The sequence below is a fragment of the Colossoma macropomum genome, unplaced genomic scaffold (genome assembly GCF_904425465.1).
Source record: "Colossoma macropomum unplaced genomic scaffold, Colossoma_macropomum, whole genome shotgun sequence".
Classification (NCBI taxonomy): Eukaryota; Metazoa; Chordata; class Actinopteri; order Characiformes; family Serrasalmidae; genus Colossoma; species Colossoma macropomum.
The window spans coordinates 22,269,181-22,290,212 of record NW_023494798.1 but is presented as its reverse complement, the minus strand read 5'-3'; positions in this window follow the sequence as shown (position 1 = coordinate 22,290,212).

The window sequence follows — 21,032 nt, the reverse complement described above, 5'->3', positions numbered from 1 at the left end:
TTACTATTTTAAATCGTCTACAGTTTATTCTCATTCATAATTTACTGTAATAGCAGGGCAATGTTGCCATTCCAGTTACCATACACTTCCCTTGTTTAAACCATGCATTTTTTTATCCTTTGAACTAGGTGAACAGTGTAATTATAGGTGATCTAGGTGAACAGTGTAATTATAATTTGCTTGTACATGTTCTTATTGCTGCAATAAAAAAATCTAATCTAAAAAAATCATCTCTGCTAACTTAACATAGAAAGTGGAACTCACCAAATCATAACACACCTCATATGTTGTAAGCAAATCATATCAGACCTCATAATCAGAAATGGGTGAGGGTCTCTGGTTTTGCTTTGCAAAGTAGTCAGCAACCGCTAAAACTGTGATAGGATTTTGGCTAAAAGCTCACCAAAATAAACATTAGACCTTATTCAAAATCTATAATATACAGAGTGAAGATACCCACTTACAATACGAATTTGTGGCAAATTATGGTCAGTATAGCTCAGGATTTTACATGGTTGCTTGTTAGCTAGCCAACTTTGGTTCACGTGAGGTAGGAAAAGGCGGTAAGTTAGCTAGCTAATGTAACAAAAACAGTAGCTAGCTAGCTGAAGTTGGCAACACTATTATAATTTAAAATAGTTCACACTGAACTAAACTTACACATCACAAATCATGTTAATGTATGTAAATGTGCTTTTTACAGTATATTTCTTACTTTTTTAATGTCCTCTTCCATTTGTCTTCTCAAACTTCTGTTGGCTTGTCCATTTTGAAAGTCCCTTAAACGGTGAGTGTCAGCTGTTCTCTGTAACTTAAGTAATGGGCCACTTATGACATGCCAGCTTATGACATTAAACGTAGTTACGAGTTAAAACCATACACAGCTGCCCAGCAATTTCTGGCCCACATGCCTAATATCTATCCTGAAGTAACCAACACTTGCATATGTAAGCCAGAATTGGTCGAGAACGGTCTGCTGTCTGGGTGGGCCACTTATGACATGCCAGACATGCCAGGGCCAAAAGTACTGAGGTGTAAATCAACTGAGCACGAATCTGCCGCAACTTAATTGTGCTGTGACCCTCTTCTTTCATCCACATTGTTAGGCCACAACATTCACACCAGAATTTGCCCTTAAATGTAAATATGAGTCAAAACCTTACACAGCTGTCCATCATCTGGCTCAGTAGTGGCCCACATGCCTAATATCTATCCGGTAGTCAACCAAGACTTGTGGATGTCAGCCAGAATTGGGCCAGAATGGTCAGCTACCTGGGGAACTCATGGACGGGTTTCCTGTTTACAAACAATACTGGGTGTGCTCCCCACCTAGCCGACACTGAGGTCATTGGTCGAAGCAGGACAGGGCGATGACGAAGGCTTGCAGCACGCACAAGGGGAAGCTGCAGTCCAGTGCCAAGTGTTCTTTATCCTCACGACCAAACTGAATCACCAACTCATCCACTGTGGAGACATGAAAAAGACTCTTCAAACTCCCATTGTGAGAGAGAGAGAGAGAGACCACCAAGACAGAAAGAGAGCTAAACAGCTACGGCAGAGAGAGAGAGAGAAAGAGAGAGAGAGACGGAAAATAAACACACAATCAGAGGAAAACATCGGGTATTGTTACTGGCCACTTTAACAGAAACACCACATTTGTTGGTGAACAGTTACAAACGATATCTCAGTAAATCAGAGTTTGGGATTAATCCATGTAGGCTGCATGTTACAGTGATTTTGACTTTAAATGTGGACATAAACATATGATCCTGACCTGCTGAGAGAGGGTGACAGGACTGTGGAGAGTAGAGCTGCACCATATGGACCAAACACTTCATATCATCATATCTCTGCTTCACAGGTTCCGGGAGCAGATCTCCCTATCTATCTCTTTCTGTCATTTCTTCTTCTGCTTCTCCAGCTTCCTCTCCTTTTTTCTGAAACTGGAAGATATTTCCAATTCCCATTCTTTCTGTTCCATCTCCTTTCTCTTGAAGGATGCTTCTCTCTCTTCATCTAGCCTTCTCTAATTACTTTTATACTTGTTATACTCTGTATGAACATTAATGCATTTGTGGTTGTTATGCTCATGTTTTCTTCCACTGTGTACATTGCAGACTGCGGTTGCATTTTCACATGCTGTTGTCATATGGCAACAAAATTCAGAGTACTGCCCAAAAATATGACTTTCTTTTCTAATTCTATTAATTTTGTCATTTTCAATGAGAAAAATCATGAAAATATTTTTCCCATTTATATTGCATAATTAAATCAGTACAAGACTGAACTCTTGGTGTGTCGTGGTTAAAGATTGGCCTCCATTATTTTTGCCAAAATTATTTACGTTTGTTAGATCACTTGAACATCTTTATTCGTCCAAGAATGTCTGTGATTGGCCAGGACAGCGCATAATAAAACACTCAGGGATTTGCTACTGGCTCATTAGCATAAAGCAGTCTGCGATATTAGTGCCACGATAATAATTATCAATCAATATATTGTGCATCTCTGAGCGTTTACATCACTTTCCTGAAGACCAAAGTGAAGATGTGCAGATCAAGAGCCCGAATGAATCTGAGTAAAAAGCTTTTAAGAGTCTGATTTCACTGGAAGCCTCTCTGAATGTTCTCACTAACAGTAACGATGAAGAAGATCAGAACTGTCACCTTTCTAGTAGATCTGTGACGCTCCCTCTCTGTTCTACTGCTCTTTCTCTCTCTCTCCAGAGCTCTCAGCTCGCTCAGCTGCAGATGTTTCTCCAGCTCTCGGAACGCCTCCAGCTCCTGCCTCTCTTCCTGGCTGACCTTGATGCGCTCTGTCCACTTCTTCTGCTGAGCCCTTTGTCTTTTCTCTTCCTCTCTCTCCGTCTCTTGCTGCCTCCTCCTCCTCTCCTCCAGCTTCCACTCCTCCTTGTTCAGCCTCCTCATCTCCCTCTATACCTCTTCTACCTCTCTCTCCATCTCTCTCCTCTCTCTCTGAAGCTGGCGGAGATGTTCCTCCTCTCTCTGCCTTTCCAGGATTTGGGCCTCAAAGCAAAAGAAGGAGATACAATCCCATTTCCAAAAAAGTTAGGACACTGTGAAAAATGTAAATAAAAACAAAATGCAATTATGTGCAAATCATTTAAACCCTATATTTCATTGAAAATGCTTCAAAGACAACATATCGAACGTTGAAACTTTCGAAAAATATATGGCCATTTTGAATTTGATGCCAGTAACATGTTCCAAAAAAGTTGGGACGGGGAAAACAAAAGGCTGGTAAAGTTGTGTAATGCTTAAAAAACACCTGATGGTTAATTGGCAACAGGTCAGTGATGTTATTGGGTATAAAAAGAACATCCCAGAGAGGCTGAGTCTTTTAGAAGTAAAGATGAGGAGGAGTTTAGCACTCTGTGAAAGACTGCATAATCGAATAGTGCAACAATTCAAGAATAATGTTTCTCAACATAAAATAGCAAAGAACTTCTGCTTTTCATCATCTACGGTACATAATGTCATTAAAAGATTCAGAGAATCTGGAGAAATCTCTGTATGCAAACGACAAGGCCAAAAACCAGTATTTGCTGGTTATGATCTTTGGGCCTTCAGATGGTACTGTATTAAAAACGGACATGACTCTGTAGTGGAAATCACTGCATGGGCTCAGAAACACTTCTGAAAAACACTGTCTGTGAACACAGCTCATCACTGCATCCACAAATGTAAGTTAAAACTGTAAAACACAAAGTAGAAACTATAAGTAAACAGGATCCAAAAACGCTGCCACCTTCTTTTGGCCTGAGCTCATTTAAAATGGACTGACGGGAAGTGGAAAAGTGTCCTGTGGTCCCACAAATCAACATTTGAATTTCATGGGGTACACCTGCTGTCCAAAACTTTCTTATTTATTTTTACATAATTTATGTGTTTGAATCACAGACTTCACGACACATAAGCAGTAGCACATGTAACAAAGTTATAATAATAATAATAATAAGAAGAAGAAGAAGAAGAAGAAGAAGAAGAAAAAGGCCAAAACAAAAGGATTTATTAGAAACTTACTATAATCTACAATAAGTTTGAATGTTTTTGCATTCATCCTTGTCACATATTTTCATACATTTATAAAAATGAAATAACATTAAATTTTTAACTAGGAATTCAGTTAACCTGCACATAAAACCTTCATTAATAAACAAAAAGAAATGTGAAACTTTAAAGTTGGAGTCGGTGATTTTGTATTTTTGTATTTCACCTGCTTTACCTTTAAATATCAAACATTTAGGAGTCAGAATTTCTGAATTTTTCAATAGTCATCAAAGAATAAAAGTCAAATAATAAATTAGCTCCTCTTTACGGTTCTAGGTTCTCATACTGCGGAACCATGAGATGTCTGAACTCTATGCTCCACCAGAGGGCAGTGTGGAGCTGCATCTTATGTTCAGGTCAATAAGATTCGACTCTCAAACGGCTCTTCATTCAGACTCATTGATGGCTTTTTGATACTTAAATCAGCCGAGTTAGCGACATTTTTCCAGGCTTTTCTCAATTGACTTGATGGTTTGGTCCCAAAACTGCTGTAGTTGTACAAAGCAGCAGCTGTGCCTTGAAAGAAGCACACGAAGGCTTTTTGGACTGCCTCGAGGAATATGTAAGTGCAGGATCTGATGACAAAAAAATTGTCACTATGTTTTATATTTCATCTCTCACTGTACTGTATATATCCTATAGAACACAAATGAGAGGAGAAGGACTGCAGCTTTGCTTGGTCTGCCACACTATCTATTCAAAGATCCAGCAAATGCTATCAGGATGCGTGATGTATATCTGATGGTGGTGGTGAGACATGATGTGGCTCCTGATAGGCCATGAAGGTGTTCTACGGGATGCCTTTCCTCGAGGGAACTTCAGTGTGGCAGTTGTGGTGGAGGAGACCATTGTACTACACAACCTCAAAAATGTGCCATGCAGCTTTGCCATGCTTATGGGTATCAGCTTTTGTGTGAATCTTGTGTATCCACAAGCTATGAAGTATTGTTTTGAGTTTTGAGTGGTGATGATCAAAATAGACCAAGCCTCTGCATGAATACATGGATTGAGAAACAAGCTTCTAAGATATAACCTATAAAACATCTGGCTACTTGGCTGTCACCAGCTGTTAGTGATTGAAATGTGTATTTCATGCATTTATATGTTTAGTTCCGTCTTGTAAGAAAATGTGTTTTTTTATTCTCATTGTTAACATGGGTAAACACATGCACACACATTCTTGGACATACATACTATCATGTGAACAGCCAGACATACTAATGCACACGCTAAGTTGAACACAGACATGCACTCACACAAAAAAAAGAAAGAGATGCACTGAAGAATTAAATATTTGCTAAATAGCCTTTTTCAAACTTTTCCCCTTTACTTCTCATATGGAAAGATTTCTTGTTGTGTAGAATTTGTTCAATGCTTTGTTGCATTTCAGCAAATCCTCTGCACTCAAACTCTCTCTCATACACATACACCTGTTCTTATGCAGTGAACAGGTCTTTGATATTGAAATGTATATTTTAAGGTTTAGTTAAATGTCTTAATGTTTTGGTTTATATTGGCTTTTAACGTGTCACTTTTAAAAGAATTTGTTTTTGTACTATCTTTGTGAATATGGAAGTATGGACACTGATATGATCACATCTATGTACTTGTGTAATGAGCAGGTCTTGGAGATTCAAAATGTATATTTCAAGATTTTGTTCAGTTTCCTGATGTTTTGGATGTTTCTAGAAACTAGTTTCTAGACATGTCTCTTCAAAGAATTTATTCTTGTATATCATTGTTAACATAATGTAAGCACACACACACTCAAATACTCCCAAATACTCATAATGGAATACTTACTTTGACATGTACTCATATATACACACTCCTGAGATTAGAAGAATAGTTTGGTGAAAAAAGTCACATGTACACCATTTTCCTCTTGCAATGTAGCCGATTCATTCTGGAGTGCACATTTTGCTTTTTTAGTTTAAATCTGGAGCTAGAAGTCAACCGTCACCCACGTTTTCTACATAAATACATGTTCAAAAATGCATTCAGGTCTTAATTTATGTCAGCCAGATGGTTTAATGCACAGTATGACTTAATATGAACTATAAAAATGTGGGAACTTCACCACATGGCTGAACGCTACAGACCAGCACTTTAGACAGCAGTGTATGAAGTCATATCGTATTAAACCACACTGAGTAATCTGGGAAACATGTATATGGATGTGTTGTCAATTGGGTGACAATTGACTTCTGGTGTTTGTTAGCAATACTAACACAGCAGTTCCAGTTATAAACTAAAGAAGCAAACATTTGGACTCCAAACATGTCTTGACCGATCAGTTACGTATGGGGTAAGGGGAAAATGGTGTAAATTTGATTTTTGCTGAATTATTCCTTCATTTACACTAAACTGAATGTTGAAGCTGTTTTCCATCATATTCCAGTTGGAAAGAGCACCTGTTTGGAATGCTGCTTTCTTGTTTTACACCTTTGTGCGTAAAAGTCATTGTTGTATTCAACTTTTCATCCAAGAAAATAAAAGTGTGATGTTGCCTCAAAAGCAGTGTTTGTTGTTATAACTTTATTTCACAATTTGAAACATGAAACACTTTTACATGATCTTAATTTAAAAACTAACGCCAAGTCTTCCTTTTAACTTAAATAAGTAAGTTGTGGACAATAACTGGAACGAATGAACAAAACTCACTTGTGTTGCTAAGTTGAATCAACACACACTATATAGTAATATCAACTTGCAGGGAGGAAGCAAAACTAAACATAAAGTCATGAGTTGAATAAATAGTCGTTCTAATTTGATTTTGCTTGAACCTTTAATGCAGCTTTTGAACTTAAGTTTTCCAGTTGAAGCTGATATTTTTACAGTGTAAAACCAGATGTTGTTTGAAGTGTTAATCATATTTGTTTATTAAAGGCATCTTTCTTTTGAAATCAACATTTTAAAGTACTTATTTTCAAAGGATTTGCTGTGACACCGTATTCATTCGTTTATTTATTAATTTATTCATTCATTCATTCATTCAATCAGTGTCACTTTCACTTTCCTTCTCCACAGTGCAGAGTCTGCTCCAGAAGCTTTTTCCTGACTTCACCTCCTGCATCTTCTTCGCCCTCTTCTCTTCCTCCTTGTTCTGCTTTTTTAACTCCTTATCCTTCTTTTTGTGCTCCTTCTCCGTTTTTTCTCATCTCTTTTCTTTTCTTTCTCCATATCATGCTCCAAAACCCTCACCTTCTGCTCCATTGCGGCCTTGTAGTTGGCCATGGCCTCCGCGAGTTCCTTTTCTCTCATCATCATCTCCTTTTCTGCTCTCCACCTCTCTCTTTCATTCTGCATCTCCGTCTCCATATTGAGGATTGTGCTTTTCAGCTGGCAGATCTCGACTTCTGACCCTTCTCCAGCCCCATTGTCCTCCTTTCTCAGTTCTGTTGCCAGCTGCTCCATTTGCCCCAGCAGGTAGGTGTCCACGCCCGCCTTCTGCTCTCTCCTCTTCAAGAGCACTCTCGAGGTGCTCTCTCGCCGCTTTATAAAATTTCTCCATATACTTTCTCTCCGCTATAGGAGCACTCTCGGGCCGCTCTGTCTGCGCTCTATGAGCTGACTCGAGCCGCTCTCTATCCGCTCTCTGAGCTGCCTCGTGCTGCTCTCTTTCCGCTTTATGAGCTGCCTCCAGCTGCTCTCTCAAACAAAAGGCTTTCGGTTCTCACAGAGTGATGAACACAAAGAGCACAGTACTGCACCGCTTAAGTGCAATGAGGAAAGACAAGCTTTTTCACTCCTATATATATATATATATATATATATATATATATATATAAAACAACCTCTCCCCAGTTACGGCATCGGCCACGTGATGACGTCACGATCCGTCCTTTCTATAGAGCATATGACGTCATCGGGCGTATAAACGACCGTTCTATAAAAGATGTCACTCAGAACATGTGCGATTCCAGTCTTAACACTATGGGGTCCTGCTACAGGCCTACACATGGGGTTAATTTTAAACCAACCGTTTTAAAACAAGAAAATATCGTCCTCAAGAAAAGTCTTAAGCTCATAAATGTTAACACAAAGCTGCAAATTTAAATAATGAGAAGTGAATAAAACTCCGTTTCTCAAAAGAAAGCCGGTGCAGTTCCTCGATCAAACGCTAGGTGGTGATGTACCCCCATTAACAGCGCTGGAGAGCTCACTTCGTTCACCGATTCTGTTCCTACGAACGAACTGTTCGGTTCAATGAATCGAACATCCGATGATTCATTCACCTTCAAACAGGAGCCGAGTCTATGCGCTGTCTGCAAATACCGTCCTTGTCCAATTTATTAGAAACACTGCTTCCACTCACTGCTCACTTCATTGCAGTGAGGAACCTTCAGAGCCTTCTAGGTCTAATGATTTATGTGAAATCATAAAAATAAGCAACCCGTTTAGTTTATTGTTACTCAACTTAATCATCACACTTATGCATTCAGATCCTGCACGTAATGCTCGTATTTCGTTACGTTTTGGTTGCAAAGGGGAAACTGTGCAGTGAGGATGTTTTTCTCTGTGGTATCTGAGTAGAAACAGCCAATCAAGTTTTAGGGGCACAGCAGAGCTGCCTCTGCTGTGCTACCAGCTTTTCTAACACCATAATGTCGAAGAACTTACAATGACAAGAAGTGAGAGCTCACTGTTCGCTTCATGGCAACGTCAGCGCTCCACAGCAGAGCCACGCCGCGGCCATTTTGTACTTGAATGCCTCTACCGAAATGGCCTGTGTTGAAAATGAAAAATATTATAAATAAGCATATTATAATTACAACTTATGTTTGGATGAACACCGGATGTTGTCTTTCTTTTAAACGTTCAGCGATTTTATTAAACGTTTTTAAACATTTTAACGCCTGAAAGTCTTACAAAAAATTAACTTAGAGCTATTAGTGCTACTCATACAACACTTATGACTTAGAGCTCCCACTTAAACAAAAGACTTGAATAATGTCTACACTTCTGTAAATAGTTACCTACCTGGTCAAATTTGACCAGTATATGATGTTACTCAATGCAATGTTTTCATACACACGGATCCAGAGTCATGGAATCATGTCCTAATTTTAGGCTATTCTGCAAATACTTTTTTATGATTCCTTTTTTACAACTACAACAGAACAAAAGAGCTAAAAAGTTAAATAGTTTCATAACCTTGGTTATTCTACTTGAACTCGTATCATAGTTTAGGAAAAAGACCATCACCTCATTTGTAGAAATAACTGTACTTAGGGACATGAATGTATGTGGGTCCCCCATCCAGATCTGACCCATATGCTGTAAAACAAGGAGAACTAGTGCATGTGGCCCAGACGAGGCTCATACACTGTAAAATGAATACAACTAACAGATGTGGCCCAGATTAGGCCCATATATTGTAAAGTGAGCAGAACTAACAGATGTGGCCCAGATTAGGCCCATATATTGTAAAGTGAGCAGAACTAACAGATGTGGCCCAGATTAGGCCCATATATTGTAAAGTGAGTGGAACTAAGGGATGTGGCCCATATACTGTAAAGTGTGTAACTTTAACGGCTGTGTTCCAGATCTGGCTCATATATGGCACACGGTTATGGCTGAGTACCCACCTTGGTCCCCGGCCCAGATGAGACCCTTCAGGATGCCACACTCATTTACTGCAGAACATGCAAAGTATTGGTAATATTTCTACCCAATGATCAATTTTTCTATGCATATCTTCAAGGACATATGCAGCTGGCCATTCTGTAGACCGCATGCCTCAAGTCAAAGAGTGCTATTTTTCTACATTCACAAAACACATTTTCCCAATGTTTCTGCATGAATTTTAAACCATGGCACAAAAAAATTCTTGAGTGGTGTGGAGAGGCCACTGAAATACAGGCTAAATCTGACATCCCCCTTGTAGCACTGTTCAAGTGGGTTTAGAATATAATCTTTCAGACATTTTATTTAAATCAGATGACAAAAATGTGTGAAAAACGATACTTAAGTGGTCCATAGAATAAAAACTGTTGCGCATGTCTCTAAAGTATATGTGTCAATCCATTCAGTGTGCCTTTATGAAATGCATACACACATGAGATCAAGCCAACTGTGTATGAGACACTGTTTCAAAATTTAAGTTAATAAACAGCTATATTTTCTGATTCTCTATGCAATAATTACTGTAACTACTAGAGGGTTGTTAAACAAATATAAAACTGAATAAACTGCTGTTTGGCTAAAGATTTTAAGTACATGATTATATTCTACAATATGTTACACATGGGCTCTTTCTGAGATGTACATTATATCCTACTTTGGCAAGAGGTGGATTCCTAAATCCACCTATGGTGGTAGTAACCTATGAAGTTATACAGAGACTTTGTGCTGTTCCATCGTGAGATTATGATCACAATGCTTTGTTTTACATACACTGATTTTCCCCACTACAGAATCCCCCCAAAAAAAACCCAAAACAAAAAGCAAAAATATTTAGAAGGTAGCAAAATTGTTTATTGTGCATCACAATTATAGACATTTTCAAAGTACAAAAATTATTAATGCACAAAAGCAAATACACAAAACAGAAATGTTTTGGTCTACTGCAGATGAACCTCATACAATGACCAGTGAATACACAAGTTAAAACAAGCAATATTTTTTTTTAAAATTAGAAGCAAGGACTTCAGGGATTCAAGGATTTCAGTAATATAATAATGGTATTTTCAGTTGATAATCTGAAATAACACCACAATCAGCTTTTCCATCAAATCCCTCTGCAGACTGAATGTTCTCGGTCACTTTGGAAGTTGTTGCACTGTAAGCAGTCAAAGAACTCCAATAACAGCTTGTCTGGAATAGATGAGATTTACTTTAGAAACCAAATAATGATGCAAAAACTAGCAGAGCTAACATGCTTACCACAAACTAATGCCCTGTACCATTATGGCATAACACTTGAAAAGCACAGGCCATTCCTTTTAAATGCTTAGAGTAGTATAATGTTAACTCACAGTTAGCACTTAAGCTCAGAGCTAGCGCATTAGCTCGGGTTAGCTAACGTTAGCTAACTACTCTGGACATTTAAAAGGAATAAGTTAACAGTAGACACTATGAATTAGCAATTAAGTGTAACGCATAAACCTTGAGCTGATAGCCATTTCGTTAACCTAGCTAGCCTGTGCTTTTAAAGTGTTATGCCAATGGCATAAGACTTGATCTGTGCCACTTTTGGCACTTACAGCTCAGTTTTACAGCACTGGCAAGTGTTGTGTGGGCCGGACATGGGCCAAATGTCATGAGCCGGCCTAGACATGGGTTGTGGCACGTGTCGTGTGGGCCGGACGTGGTCCAAATGTCATGAGTCTGGCTATACTTGGGTTATGAGAAGTGTTGTGTGGTCCTATTGATAACTTTTAGCACCACCTCTGACCTTACAACCCTACACTGGGGTTTGGCCTCTTAGATCATCTTGCCTCACACTGCTTACCATCCGCCCATCCATGATGAAAATGAAAGGTGATCGTTCTTTTGCTGTCAGGGTACCATCTCACACAGGAAATCAGATTGTCCTCTCTGTCAGCTTTGAAGTCTCATTTCAAAACTCATTTTTATACAATGCTTTTCATCCCAACTTTTTTGGAAATGTGGTTGTACCTTATTTGAAATCTATTAGAAGAGTCTTCTCTTACAGGTCCATGAAGAAAGCTTGTATGCCTTAAATCCTAAAAAGAAGTGTTTTGGCTGCCCAGATGTGTCACTCATTATTCACTCGTAGTGAGAATGGTAAATGTATGTATTAGAGAGTGTGATGCTGTTGCTGGAAAGCCTGTATTACTGCACTGTTCAAAACTAGCCATTTGCAGTGACGTCTGATTGAAGATTTAAAGGGTGCAGACAGAAGAGGGCATTTCTGTAAATATTGTGTTAAAAGGAAAATTATCTCAGTTACTCATTTATGACCAAAACTCAGTTATACAAAGTTAACTTCAAACTTTAAGAATATTCAAATATCCTAAATTCACTGCTTAACAGTCAGTGAGACTGTTATTCATGATTTTTGTTGGTATATGTTCTTATTGTTAAATATAGTTTGTATATCTGTCATACATACATACATTCATACATATACTTTGGTTTATTTCATTTGTTTTTATCTTTTTTTGCTATTATCATTGAGCCTAACTATTACAGTTTTAATTACAATATCCTGAATTCACTGCTTAACAGTCAATGAGGCTGTACTAACATGTCTTAGTGTGTTAGATGCTCTGGTGGTTTGGCTGTTTGAGGGAGTGATAACAGTTTCTTGTATGTTAATTTTTTATCCTACAAACCTTTATTATTTCTCTATAAAAATATGATGTCTGATTCCTAACCATGATAAATATTCTGATTTATATGCCACGAACTGCCACCTAACATGTTTATATACATACTGTCTAGTAGGTTTGAAAGTGTGTGTGGGGGGGTATATTTCTCTTCTCCTGTAGTCTACAATTGTTATGTCTGTCATACTGTATTCTGGTTTATTTAATTAGTTTTATCTTTTTTTAATGATCATTATTTTTATCCTTATGCCACAACATTTATATTTGTATCTTAATCTTATGCTTGAGAATGCTTAAATATTCATTAACTAGTTAATTAACTAGTTTCTAATTGTATTGTATTTTTCTTTTGTCTTTTCATCCAATTTTAGTTCCATAACAATGAATTTGTGACTCTTAAATGAGTTATTTGTTTAGTTTGGTCTTATGACCTTGATCAATATTTTATAATGTCATAAAAACTTTCTCTTTATTCATATTTGAGTGATTGCTGTAATTAACATAAATATTTTTTATTGTAATCGCAGCAGCTCTGATATTCTGTTCTTCTCTACATTCAGAAACAGAATTTAGCTTTGATTAGAGTCTATTTGCAAAACTGTGGTTTAGTATGGAGTTTAAAATGGATGAATGTTACAACGGGGGTCACTGACTAGCTATTCTATATGCTTAAGTTTTGTGCTAGGTTGCTGTCTAGCCAAACACTTTATTTGGTGATGATCTGTATCTTATGCCAATCTGCAACAGTGCTTACTTAAAAACCTCTTTCATGATTTAATAAACATGGTTAATTACATCAAATTAATATTTCATTTCCAGTGAGTCTTGAGAAAAAGCAACATATTTAAGTCAAAATAAGGAGTGTTCATCCTACAGTTTAGAAAGCACTGCTGGCACGAACCCTGAAAAACGACACCTGAGTATGGTGGTATTTTGGAGAAGCATCTCCTTCATTCTCTACTGTGGAAGTTCCATAAATGTTGATGTGAATCCTGACCCCAATGAAGTCCTTCTGTTTAAAAATGCCCTTAAGTCGATGGTGGGCTCCAAATGTCAAGAAGGAAAGAAAACAGCAATGGCAGAGGTTATGAAAGTAACAGCTATAAACCATCAGATATGTATTAACGAAAAGCTCTGGACAAGTGATTAGAAACTATTTTAACTTTTCGTTTTTAGCGGTTTAGCTTCATTCACCTCCATTCATTGAGAACTCGCTCGCGGGCGCCCTCTGCTGTTTTGCAGTCCTGTATTTGATATAACGAGGGGAAGTGTATCAAACGGGGGGCCAGCGCTCTACCGGAGGGATGGCCTCCACCCCAGTCGCCTGGGATCCATAGTTCTCTCACGGAACATCGAGAGGGCCATCCGCTGACGTCAGAGTGAAGGCCACGTAAGTAGCGGCAAAGATAGAAACGCTACAGCTCATAATGCTAGTGCTACTGCTGAAGATAATGCGATTGCTAGCATTTATACTGTAAATAGGGTAACTGCCAATACAAATATTCATTCTATAAATATAAATGCTCAAAGGTTTCTCCCAATAGAGACTGTGTCTGTTCCCCGAATAAAACAAAACATCAAAAAGCCTCGAAAAGTTTGCTTCAGTAACTTGATTAATATCAGACCAGTTATACCAGTTTGCAGTGACAGCACCTTTGGTCTAAAAACTAGGACTGCTTAACATAAGATCCCTTACTCCTAAAGCCGCCGTTGTAAATGAAATTATTACCGATCACAGTTTTGATGCTCTGTGCCTCACAGAAACGTGGATTAGACCCGATGAATACTTCAGTTTAAACGAAGCCACACCCCTAGGCTACATAGCCCTCGTTTAAGCGGCCGAGGTGGCGGTATAGCAACCATCCATACTAAAGCTTTAGGCGTGAGCCAGAAAGTAGGCTATACATTCTCTTCTTTTGAAGTTCTTTTTCTTAATATAAGTGATCAAGGAACAAATAAAAATTCTGTTGCACTAATTACAGTCTACAGGCCGCCAGGGCCGTATTCTCAGTTCTTACAGGAATTCTCTGAGTTTATGTCAAGTCTAATAACGCTTTCAAATAAAATAATAGTTGTCGGAGATTTTAATATCCACTTTGACAATCCTCAAGATGCACTAAGCAAGGCATTTACATCTACTATAGACTCCATAGGTTTCACCCAAATCATAAAGGGGTCCACACACTACCACAACCACACTCTAGACTTAATACTGACCTTTGGTGTAGACATAGATAACTTAGCCATTCTCCCCCAGAGCACAGCAGTCTCTGACCATTACTTAATCTCTTACGAAATTCAAATTAGTGGTAATATGCGTTCATCGCCATGTTATTGTGTCAAGCGGACGATAACTCCTTCCACAGCTGGTAGCTTTATTAGAAACCTTCCAAAACTATCAGCTTCTGTCAGCTGTCCATCTAATCCTACTGAGTTAGATACTATGACCAAGCTCTTAGAGGATAATTTTCGATCTACTCTAGATAGTGTGGCTCCATTAAAAAGTAAAAAAGTAAGGCAGAAAAAACTCGCCCCCTGGTATAATGACAACACTCGGGCTTTAAAACAGACCGCCAGAGAACTTGAGCGAAAACGGCGCCTCACTAAGCTAGAAGTGTTCCAGTCCGCCTGGAAGGAGAGCCTTATAGACTATAGAAGAGCACTTGGTACAGCACGCTCAGCCTATCTCTCCTCTCTCATAGAAAACAATAAAAATAATCCTAGATTACTTTTCAGCACAATCTCTAAACTAACCGAGAACAAAACAGTTAGTGAACCCCAGATGCCACCAGCCTCTAGCATTTTATGAACTTCTTTAGTAATAAAATTTAAAAAATTAGGCAGAAAATTCTGAATATACAATTAAACTCTACAAACCTGCTTCCCCTTAATGCCAGCCTCAGCGTTGAAAATATTATAATCCCTGCAGAGAGGCTGGAATCATTTACCTTACTCCAAGAAAATGAACTAGTTAAAATAGTCTCTTCCGCAAAAACATCTACTTGTATGTTAGATCCGATTCCTACAGGTTTACTCAAGGAAATTTTGCCAGAAATAACCAAGCCTTTTCTGTCAATAATAAACTCTTCTCTTAGCCTTGGGTACATCCCAAAATCTCTTAAACTAGCAGTAATTAGACCGCTGATTAAGAAAGCGAACCTCGATCCATGCGAACTGTCAAATTATAGACCCATCTCGATTCTCCCCTTTATATCAAAGATCTTGGAAAAAGTTGTAGCAAAACAATTAAGCTCCTATTTGCATAGGAATCAAATACACAAAAAATTTCAATCTGGTTTTAGGCCACATCATAGTACAGAGACAGCACTAGTAAAAATTGTAAATGATCTATTATTTTTGTTTTTACCAAGATCATGTGTCCTTGTTAGTCCTCCTCGATCTTAGTGCGGCATTTGACACAATAGACCACACTATGTTACTAGACAGACTAGAAAACCTTGTAGGGGTAACAGGAATAGCTCTTTCCTGGTCCAGGTCCTACCACACTGATCGCTATCAGTTTGTGAATATAAACGGTGAATCATCTGTTCTCACAAAAGTAAAGTATGGTGTTCCACAAGGCTCTGTTTTAGGACCTGTATTATTCACATTATATATGCTACCACTAGGCACCATTATCAGTAAACACGGCATAAACTTCCACTGCTATGCCGATGACACTCAGTTATATTTAGCAAGTGACCCAGATGATAGAATTAACCTTAGCAAGACTGAAGATTGTATACAAGACATAAAGGACTGGATGTCGAGTAACTTTCTCCTTCTAAACTCGGATAAAACAGAGGTTCTGCTTCTTGGTCCAAAAGCAACTAGAAACAAACTGTCTGATTTTACACTTAAACTTAACAATTTCTCAGTTGCATCTCATGCAGCTCATCTGTAAAAAGCCTTGGTGTCATTATAGACCCTGATCTGTCCTTCGACGCACATATAACTAATATTACTAGAACAGCCTTCCTGCATCTCCGCAATATTGCTAAATTGAGAAATGCATTATCTCTACAGGATGCAGAAAAGTTAGTTCATGCATTTATTACTTCAAGGCTAGACTACTGTAATGCCCTGCTGGCTGGATGTCCCAGCAAAAGCCTTAACAAGCTTCAGCTAGTCCAGAACGCTGCAGCCAGAGTCCTTACAAGAACCAGAAAGTTCGACCATATCAGCCCAGTTTTATCAACCTTACACTGGTTGCCAGTTAAATTTCGGATTGATTATAAAATTCTCTTACTGACTTATGAAGCTCTAAACGGACTCGCCCCTCTGTACCTGAGTGAACTTCTCTCCTACTATGAACCATCCCGCCTACTTAGATCACAAGGCTGTGCTGGCTTACTATTAGTACCTAGAATTAATAAACTTACGTCAGGGGGGAGAGCTTTCTCATACAAAGACCCCCGGCTTTGGAATAGTCTTCCTGTTAATGTTCGGGACTCAGACACAGCCTCAGTGTTTAAGTCTGGGCTAAAAACGTACTTGTATAGTCAAGCCTTTGTTAATTAGTTTTCCCTGTCAGTTCTATACCTGCCAGAGTCTCTTTGTGATCGGTCACCCATTACAGAACTGACTCTCTGTGTGTTTTCCTCTCTTGTGTGTTTTCCTTTCTTTTCTTCGCCGAGTTGAACAGCTGCCCGTCCTGTGCGTTCTGATGCTGCTGCCTTTTCTGCCTCGATCGGGTGCCACTGCTCGCCAGCCCTCTGGACCGGCTTACCAACATTGAGCCTCCTGCTGTACAACGCCGTACAAACCTCACCCTCACAACCTGACCCCACTGATACTACTGCTGTTGCTACATGAACTAATCAAAATCATTCACCTGAACCAATCATTTAAACTAATTCAAATTAATCAATCACCCATTGTAGAACTGACTCTGTGTTTTTCCTTTCTTTCCTTTGCCGAGTTGAACAGCTGCCCATCCTGTGCGTCTGATGCTGCTGCCTCTTCTGCCTTGATCGGGTGCCACTGCTCGTCGTGCAAACCTCACCCCCACAACCTGACCCCACTGATGCTGCTTCTGCATGAACTAAACTATTCAAATTAATTGTTTGCTCCTCCTTTTACCCTTTTTTTTTGTACTATAATACTTTATACTAACAATGTTTTACTATCCGGTGTCGACCAGAGGAGGATGGCTTCCCCTTCTGAGTCTTGGTTCCTCTCAAGGTTTCTTCCTGTTTCCCTAGGGAGTTTTTCCTTGCCACTGTCGCCACTGGCTTGCTCATGGGGGCTTGGACCCGGATTTCTTTTCTTTGTAATGCTCATTTCCTTGTAAAGCTGCTTTGTGACAACACCTGTTGTAAAAAGCGCTATATAAATAAACTTTACTTACTTACTTACTAAGTAGTAAGTGGCCAGGCTCCTCATAAACTCCTATCCCCTAAACTACTCCATAAACCGACTCGGGTGAGACTTACGACCCATGAGAGGCGCTGTCAGCGTTGCTATGATACGCCTGTCAGCGGCACAAGATCTAAAAATGGCGAACTCCGAGCGGAAACCCAGACAAACTAAACGTTACATCCAAGTGTGTATAGGTAGTAATTCAGGAGTTAAACCAGCGGCCCCACCTTAAGTTGTCCAGCCCCAGTTTGCTGACTGTAACTCGTACAGTGGATAGAAATTAGATGAAGCCGAGGATAGCTTCTTATTCTTATTTCCCGTTCCACCTTAAATTACGTAGCACTTTCAGGCGCCTGTTCGGTCGTTAGCGTCTAAGTGTGGCTCTATTTAAGGTGGAACAGAAATTCCAATAGGAAGTTAACATGAGCCTCGGGAGATGATCAAATGAGGACATGAATGCAGTTTAACCACCAGCAGCTGCTGCAAAATGTAGTTAAATTTAATTACATGTTATTCACCACTCTCCAGCAGTGATAGATACACTGTGATTATTCTTACTATAAAAGTGAAAGTGCATCATATTTAAGGTTCATGTAATGTAAACAGTCAAAACTAAGTAGCAAATACTATTTACCATTTTATTTAATACTAAAAATGATATATGTTAAGCTGTTGTTTTGCACAGCCCCAAAAAAGAAAAAGCTGATAATTATGTATTCATATTGCTTAAAAATAATAATAAAAACAAAAGATCAAATTTAACTTTGTTAGCCCCCTTTTACCCTGTTCTTCAGTGGTCAGGACCCCCATGGACCCTCACAGAGCAGGTACTATTTGGGTGATGGATCATTCTCAGCACTGCAGTAAAATTGATGTGGTGGTGGTTTGTTACTGTGTGTTGCGCTGATATGAGTGGATCAGACACAGCAGTGCTTTTTTATTATTTTCATTATTATTCTTTATTCCTTATTCATTCTTATTTTCATTATTATTGTTTTGTTTTATTATTAAAGTATTATCATATTGAATTTGATGTAGGGCCTAATTTAAAAATTTGGCTCTATGCTGTTATATTTTAATCATGTCCATCTTATATTTTGTGCACAAAATAAAGTTTTTGTAGTAGTAGATGAAATCATAAACAATATTAATGTTCTGTATGAAATCTAAATCTGTGAATGTAAGTTGTGTATTAAACTGGGTGTAGGAAAATCATAGGCCCACCTGTGTATAACTACAAAGCATAGCATCCCACGGGAAAACTAAAATCAACTTTATTGAATACAACTTTATTTTTCCTCTCTTAAATGCTGACACTGAAAACCTGAAGATTGCATCCTGAAAAAGATCAGATTGGCCATTCTCTTTGTCAGTAGGTTTGCAAAATTTGCTGGTATGTTAAAAAAATGTAATATTTAAAAAGCCACATGGTTGTAGTGATGTCAAAAAGGGGAAAGAAGAAAAGCAAGAATAGAATGCTGCAGTCCATCGCATCTTCACTGAAAATGCTCCACTGGCTTTTCCAAAAGTCTAATTGTTTGGTCTTGAGATGTCTCTAGTTTTGAGGGTTTTTGTGATTCATTTGAAATAAACCACACACTCCTCTCACCAGGCTTCTGGATTAGTGTCATCACAATTAACAATAATGATAAATCTGACCTGATATCTGCTTCTTTTTCATTGGTTTATCGGTTTGAGTTTAACCACTCAGGTCGCTGATGCTCAGCCAAAAATACGCTCTGCTGTGATCCATGAGTTGAAATTAAAACGCATCACTTCTATATTATTTCATGGCTTGTCTATTGTTTTTAACAGAAGCTTGTGCTCAGTGTCTAAAAAGTCAGTCGTTAAAATAGTTGCTATGCTGACTGTACAGCGCCGTAGTGCCTGTAGAAGAGAACCGGTTCGCCTGTTTGCTGCAGACCCGAATACGGGTGGAGTGTTCACATATGTCAGAACGGAGCAAACTGAAGAAAAAGGTGTGATAAGTCCTCACCAAACAGAGCGCCCTAAAAACTTTATCAAGTATAATGTTTAAAGGATTGTATTCTGCTCAGTTTGATTCATTGAATCAAAAGAAAGATGCGTTTGATTGATTGAGTCCGTCAAGAAGAACGTTTAGAAATGTATTAGTTTATATTTGACTAGAAGCCCAAAGTGTGGCCCTTGGGCTAGAGCTGGCCCATAAGGACGTTTGATGTGTTCTGCCAGAAAGTACCCTAAATCCCACCCCCTCACTCAATGAAAGGACAAACATATTTCGGTATACTACTTTACAATAACTCTACCTTTAAAGGGTTTATGAATAATGTTTGTTATAATGTATCATGATTTTTTTTTGGTTCTTGATTAAGCAATTAACTCTTTAAATCATTATTAAGCAGCTATAACACGTACATAAAATAGAATAGCTGTCATACCTGATGAATATGAAATGTCTGATGAAGCTAACAGGTTTAATGCTGACTGATGAGAAGACAAAGTAAGTTCAGTAACCAGCAAGATCTGAAGTCTATAATAATAATGATAACAATAACAACAACAACAACAACAACAATAATAATGTTTATTTACATAGAACCTTTCATACATGCAAAATGCAGCTCAAAGTGCTTCACAATACACAGTAAAAACAACCAAGGAAAAGGAGAAAAAAAGACATTAAAAAATAAACAAATAATAAATTGCAAAAAGGGGGTACATAAATAATTACAATTAAAAAGCCTAATATAAAAGTATAAATAAAAACTACAAAAATGTAACTAACAAGAAAATAAAAGTAATAATAATATTCCAGTAAAAACAAAAGAAACAATAAAAAACTAAATGCTAAAGTAAAGAAATATGTTTGCAGGACGTCCTATGAACAAAGTTTTACAGTAGTCAAGTCGAGAAAACACAAAAGCATGGCCCAATTTCTTAGCATCTTGCAGACAGAGATGAGGCCAAACTCATGCAATATTCCTTAAATGATAAAAAGCAGTTTGGTAATATTATTGATATGTGGTTTAAAAGTTAAATCAGAGACTAGAGTTACACCAAGATTTCTAACTTCATTTTTTATTTGTAGAGTTCCTCTATTTGTTGTTCCTCTTTGCTTCACAACCAATTATAATTATTTCTGTCTTCTGTCTTCTGAATATTGCTATTCATCCAGCAAACATACAGCAAGCTTATCTACTGAAGTGAAGTCTGGAGCCACAGATATATACAGTTGTGAATTATCTGCATAACTATGAAAATTGATGCCATGCTTCCTAATAATCTGACCCAGTAGCAGCATATACAAGGAAAACAAAAGTGG